Raw genomic sequence first — 7,147 nt, forward strand, 5'->3', positions numbered from 1 at the left:
CATTCACTAAGTATCTACTGTATGCTAGGCAATTGTGCTCTAGGTGCTAAGGATGCAAAGACAAAAAGGAAATGGATTCTGTCCTCAAGGCACTTACATCCTATCAAATGAAACAATACCTATACATATATATGAAATATATTCAAAATAAATACAAGGGATTTGAGGGGTAGAGGCATGGGGGGGGAAATTATGCAAATTAGGAAAAGTCTCATTGGCTTGCCCGAAAAGTAACCTCCTCTGAATACTGTTCCTTTTCATCCAAAAGAGAACAAATTCAAAAATTCACCAAATAATTTTAAAGTATTGAGCACTGACTATGTGCAACACATAGTAGGGAAACACAGAATCAATTGATGTCTTGGTTAGTTTTGCTGAACCATTTTCTTTTTCTCTCTTTTTTATTCTTGATTACAAGGAATGACTCTCTGAGTAAGGAATGGGAACAGGACATATTCAGAAATGAAGATGATGCATTATAAAAACAAGAGAGAGGGAATTTAAGATTTGCAAAGTGACATATGACAAATCTGTTACATCATTTGATCCTCACCACAACTCTGTGAGATTGGTGCTATTCTATCCCTATTTTCCAGATGAGAAAAGTAAGGCTAAGAAGGATTAAGTGACCATTTAACCTCTCAAAGTGTCAGTATTCAACCTTCAAATGAGGGAGTTGGATGAGATGATTTTGCTTCCAGTTCTAAATTCTGTGATGGGGCTCCTCCCCTCCTGATAGAGAGGTTTTAGACAGTACAGATCAAGACATATCTTTTTATCTTTGGACATGGCCAGTGTGGAAATTTATTCTGCTTTACGTGTTTGTAACAAGGAATTTGTTTTTCTTGCTTTTTAAACTTTGGGAAAGAGAGAATATGTATCCTACAATAAAATAAAATTTAATTTAAATATCAATCTTATGACAGCAGCTAGGTGTTATAAGGTAGAGGGTGCTGAAGATGGAGTCAGCAAGATCTAAGCTCAGATCCTTGCCAATGGTCATGTCAGGTGTGGAGTCTGAACTCAGGTCCTCCTGACTAATCCTAGAATTCTATCTGCTATGACATCTATAAGGTAGTAATCACTGAGGTGTATGGAGTGTTCAGAGAGAACTGTTCAGAGAGAACTAGGATCTCTCTTGTGAGGGTTTGTTAAGCCCTTTGAGGGGTAGCTCATCCACCTTTGGTGTCTACCTGTCACCCAACTCTCACCTGTAGTTCCAAGAAGCTGATACAGCCACATCCCAGGAAAACCCTCTCAGCAGATGGACTAAACCAGGCAGAGGGTAACCAGCAGGTCTAATACCCATCAGTGAAGTGGAGGGATATCACCCAAGCATGTGAGGGTGTCCCACAGTGGGACAATGAGAACAATTTGTTCCAACAGTGATGAAGATGGCTCAAGCAGGCACAGTGGAGAACTCAGAGCTTGGTCAGACATAGAAGATGCCAAGGTCATCCATTGTATCCTGGGCCATTGCCAGTCATCCTGATTCTTGTCTTGCCACTGGACTTCAATCACTCTAGAAAAGAGACTCTGGAAGAGAGTAAGGCTGATGATTTTGTACAACTCTGCCTCACTTAAATCCAATTCATGTGCAATTCAATACATCAATCTCCTTCAAAACTGAAGGATGAACAACAGTAATCACCACTCTTTTCAGGTTTTTTTCATTTATGTTTGTTTGTTTTTGCCAATTTCTTCATCTCTTCTTTACTCATGATTTAGTACTAAATAATCATGGTTCATAATTCCTAAATATTTTAGTTTCTTATTTTTGTTCTTTTATCAAATTCCAGGCCAAACTGTAGTTTAATGAGATAGAGTAAAATCAGTTTAAAACAAAAATAAAACTATGACTTCCTACATTTTCCCCAACATAGAAAAGTAATTCTCAATAATCAGCGTTTCCAAGAAAGGTTACTGAGTGATGTTAACAACTGAGTGGCCTGGGTCTTGCCCATTCTCTTCTCATGTTGTAGGAAAACACTACCTGTCAGTGGTTTTACTCAACTTCCTATCAGTCAGTGTCATTCTTCATACTCAATATGATCCTCCCAAGACCAAACATATCATTCAAAATTATTGCCCAAAGAAAGTCCACTCCCAGGTGTTATGTGTACAGTTAGAACCAATGAATAGAAACTTTAATGAGCATTTACTAAAAGAAGTATGGTAGAATATAGAAAGAGGGTTGAACTTGTAGTCATAGGACATCAGTTTGAATCCTGGCTCTGCTACTTACTATCTGTGTGTCCTTAGGTAAATCACTTAACTTCTCTGTGCCTCAGTTTCCCCATGTACAAAATGAGAGATTTGGCCTAGATGTCCTCTGAGCTCCCTTTCAGCTCTAGACCTAGGTCTGTGATCCTATAATCCTATATCCCCAGTGTTATTACGAGTTTGTAGAAATGGTGTTCTTCCTGGTTTTGCTTAAGACAGAAAGGGGGAAAGCACTTATCTGCTCCTCTGGTGGCCCCCACCTTTGGAATGTGGACATTTTAGGCCAGGACCATCCATACCTTTTTTTCTCTCACAGGGTAGTTCTTCCTTCCCAGTTACCACCTATCTCTATATACGGGGAAGAGGGCAGGGAAGAAATGGGGGAGAAGCGAGTGAGGCCACGGCTGGACAATCCAGCTGTCCCAGAAAGCAAAAATGGCACTGTGACTCATTTTCAGCCTATGGCAAAAAAAGGAAAACCCCAGATCTACCTTTTTGGAAGTATATAAAAATGATAAATACTATAAAATTCTCTATTTTTAGCTCATAACCCCCAACCAGGAGAAATACTGGCACTCTTAGGGATCAGGGCTCAAACCTGGGTCCTCTCTGTATCTCAGTAGACCAACACCCAAATCTTGTTTCTCTGTACTATAGCCCCCATTCACAAATAAGACAACACAGAGATCAACAGCAATTAAATCGATTGAATTTATCTAGTGGGCAAAAGAAATCCAAACTGCTCAAAAAGAAATTAGAAAAGTAACTTTCTAGAACTAAATAAGCTTTGGAATCAGCTTCTGTCCCCAAGCCGAGGGGGAGAGAAAGGGAGATCCCACTTCACGGTCTCCTGCCTATCCCCCCAAATGGAAAGTTAGCACCCACCATCCCATTACTGCAGCCCCCTTACCGCTGCCTGGGGGCTCCAGCAGAGACCCCCAGAGGCTCTTGTTGCCTTCTTGCTCAGGCAGGGGCCTTGCAGGATGTTTCTCCTCAATGCTTGGCTCCCCAATCTCTAGTCACCACCAACTGCTCTTCTATTTGTTCATTTGCTCACAGTTGCTGCCATTTCTGGTGCTGTTTCTGCTGGCCCACTCCCCACTCTTGTCTCTACTGCGTGCTTTGTTCAGAAATTCCCAGAAAACTCCTCAAGAAAACCACTCAAGCTCGAATTCCCCCAGCTAAAGACCCTTCTAGCTCCAAGTCTGATTCCTTCTGATGCTTTTCTATTGTTGATACAACACATAGAGTGTGCACCGTGTACTAACAAATATTTTAGTTATTTCTGCATGTCTCTTCTCCTCAACTAGATTATATGTTCTTGGAAGGAAACAACTATATCTTGTACTTTTATGTAGAAGTGTCAAAAATGCAGCAACCACCTGGCATTGTAGACAGAAACACCTCGGACTATAGCCCCAACCAAATTAAAATGCATTTGGAAATATTTAACAAAATAAATAAAAATACAATAGAACATAAATAATGTTAATATGTAGTTTTCTAACTCAATATGGGGTTTACAGGGATCCTTATATACAGAGTTTGACCCCACTGCTTTTGTGTACCTTCTGTATACCTATATAGGAATTCTCATTATTTTTGATTGAGTCAATTAATTAAAGTAAGACAAAGAAAGGGAAGGAAGGATTTAAAACCTACCTATTCAGTGCCTGGCTCTGTATTAGGCACTAGTCATACAAAGATAAAAATTAAATAGACTCTGCCCTCAAGGAATCTATATTTTACTGAGGGAAAACCACATATATACAAAAAAAAAAGTAAATGTGAAATATATGCAATGTAAATACACAATGTTTAGAAAAATACACAAACTTATTCTTTTCCTTGGCCAGAGAAGGGAATTTTATGGATGTCTCTGCCTTCCTACGAGATAAACATGCCAGTGCACCTGGCAAAGTATAATTGAGGGTGGATCAGTTTACAAGAAAAACGCAAGATAATAATAAATTCTCATGAATCATGGCTGAATCACTCCTAAAAGGGAAAATTTCCAGTGGAACTTGAACCTAAAGCAGTACGTATGTGTGTTTTGAAAGTACAGTGGAATCTAATCTCTCAGCACATAATTAAGAAACTTGAAGCCACAGCAAACAAGAGGTACCTTCTACCACACTTTAAAAGGACAGTCACAAAAGCCTCATGCAGAGAACCTTCCACCAGGTACCCGCTTCTTTGATAGTCATTAAATCATTCAAATTTCCACAGCTGGTAAAAGAGCCCATATCATTTATCATGAGGTCAGCAGAGAACAGTCTTGGCACTACCAGGTTCACCTTTTATCCTTTCATGGATTGTTCTATACCTTTCCCTCTCCACCTTTCCTTAACCAAATTTGACTCATTTCATGGTTCAGTCAAAGACCCATCTCCTCAATGATGCTTTCCCTGAGGACTCCTATTATAATGAAGTCCCCCCTCTTCTGAAATCTTGTGGCATTTAATGTCTACACCATGTAATTTGCATTTAATTATTTACCAGTTAATGTTGCCATCTGATGGTTCCATGTCTGCATTTTGTCTCCTTCAATTACTATATAAGCTCACTGAGAGCAGGGACCATTTTTGGTCCTTGCCTTATAACCCCCATAGAACCATCTCAACAAATAATCAATATTTTTAAAACAAGTTCATGGACTGCAGGTTAAGAGCCCCTGATAAAGGGAAAGGACAATAACCATCAAACAATCAAAGATAAGTGTTCCAAAATTATGACCAAGCTTAATACCAAAGAGAGATATGAGAAGACAACCTCCCTTTCCCTCTCCTTCCCTCCACCTCCAGATGTTGTTACATGTAATGGTATTACTGTCAGAATTTTTTTCTATATAGTGATCACTTGTGCTGATTTTTTTTCTTCTTCCTTTTTCTTTTTTAAAAGTTCTTATAAGGGATGGCTCTCCAGAATGAAAAAGGGCATAAGTGGAAATACAGACAATGTAAAAAAATAAAATATATAAATAAATATCTAATTTTAAAAAGAATATTGAACAGTCATGAAGCATTTTAAAGTTTGCACAGAGTTTACATACATGATCTCACTTGAGAGTCACAATAACCACGTGAAGTAGAGTAGGTTGTTGTTCTGTCATGTCCAATTCTTTGTAACCCCTTTTAGGGTTCTCTTGGCAAAAATATTGGAGTGGTTTGCCATTTTTTTCTCCAGTGGATTAAGGCACACAAAGAGATTTGAACTCAGGTCTTTCCTGACTCCAGGTCCCAGTGCTCTATCTATTGAGCCATCTAGCTGCCTCAGGGTAACTCCTACAGATGTTATTATTATCTTCATTTTACAAATGATGAAATTGAGGTTCAAAAAGATTGACTTGCCTTCAGTCATACAATTGATAAGCATCAAAGCAAGGATGTGAATACAAGTCTTTTTGACTCCAAATCCAATACTATATCTCCCAGCCCATACCACCTTTCTGGTCTTCACTGATTCATTCAGTCAACAAGAGGCAAGGAGACCTCTTCATTAATTCTGCTATATAGTGATTGTCAGGTTGTTTTACCCTTTCGGACTCAAGTTCCCAAACACAAAGAAAGCTCTAACCATTTTTACAATCTGTATTAAGTGGGCATGAGTCTCTAGAGCTTTTCTTATCCCGATCAGTTGGAGCTACAAAAGCCAGAATTCTATTTAAGCACCTACTGTGGGTAAGAGTTATGCTAAATTCTCTAGGGAGATATAAAATCAATTCAATTTAACAATCATTTATTAAAAGATGGTTTCTTGGAGGAAAATTTGAGAGAAGAAAATTCAAAGTCCCCTTTTCTACTTACCTCTTCTTGGAGCCCAGGCTTTAGAACCACAGTTCTCCGCCATTTTTGTTTCATAGATCCCTTTGGCAGTCTGGCGAAGAATATTGACCCTTTCTCAGGATAATGTTTTGACAGGCATAAAAAAGCTACATGGGACCACAACAGAAACCAAATATTAGTAGTAAAAATAAAATTTTTTTCTTATTCAAGTTCGTAGACCCCCTAAAATCTATCCATAGACCAAGGAGTCCTTTCCTTGAACCCTAGATTAAACCCTCTTGGTTTAGAGCAAGCCCTGAGCTGCCAGCTCCCTGCTTACTCCTCTGGTCTTCTCCCTACTTCTAGAAGGTTCTGCCAAGCCAAACACCCCTCCCAAACAAAAATCTCACCTGTCACTAACAGCAAACATAACATCCGTGCCCAAAGTCCTGTACAGTCAGTCCAGCCCAACTCATTCCTTCCCACCCTAAGATCATAGATACAGAGCTAGAAGAAACCTTAGAGGTTACTGACAGGTCATTTTATATATTAAAGAACCAAAGCCCAAAGAATTTGAATGTCTTTCCCAGGTATACATCCTGCTCCTGATAATAGTAGCTAGCATTTATACAGTACATTGTTTCATAGAGCAATTTACTTGTTATCTTTTTTGAGCCTCAAAACAGCCCTGCAATGTAGGAGCAATTATCATCCCCATTTTACAGATGAGGAAACTGAGGCTGAAAGAGGTTGCTCGCAGTAATCCTGCAAGGAAGGTACTTGTTTTGTTCCCATTTTACAGATGAGAAACTGAGGCTGGAGAAGATTAAGTGACTTGCCCAGGGTCACATATCTGGTGAGTGTCTGAAGTGGTCTTCTTGTCTCCAAGTCCAGAATCGTTATGCAGAGTGCTACCTCACTGCCTATGTCTGCTTGTTTGACTCGCACTCATAAGGTAGAAGGAGATTTCTAGGAGACGCAGTAAATAGAGTGCTGGGCCTGAACATCTTCCTGAGTTCAAATCTGACCTCAAACACTTACTAGCTGTGTGACCCTGGGCAAGTCACTTAACCCTGTTTGCCTCAGTTTTCTCATCTGTAAAGTGAGCTGGAAAAGAAAATGGTAAACCACTCCAGTATCTTTGCCAAGAAAACCCCAAA

General features: G+C 39.4%; 1 pseudogene; it reads right to left on the bottom strand.

The window, feature by feature from the left end:
• Positions 1-6,072, bottom strand: part of LOC114028765 — a 28,541-nt pseudogene extending 22,469 nt beyond the window's left edge.
• Positions 6,073-7,147: the final 1,075 nt, after the last annotated feature.

The sequence above is a fragment of the Vombatus ursinus genome, unplaced genomic scaffold (genome assembly GCF_900497805.2).
Source record: "Vombatus ursinus unplaced genomic scaffold, bare-nosed wombat genome assembly UNPS02014894.1, whole genome shotgun sequence".
In the NCBI taxonomy this organism is placed as follows: domain Eukaryota; kingdom Metazoa; phylum Chordata; class Mammalia; order Diprotodontia; family Vombatidae; genus Vombatus; species Vombatus ursinus.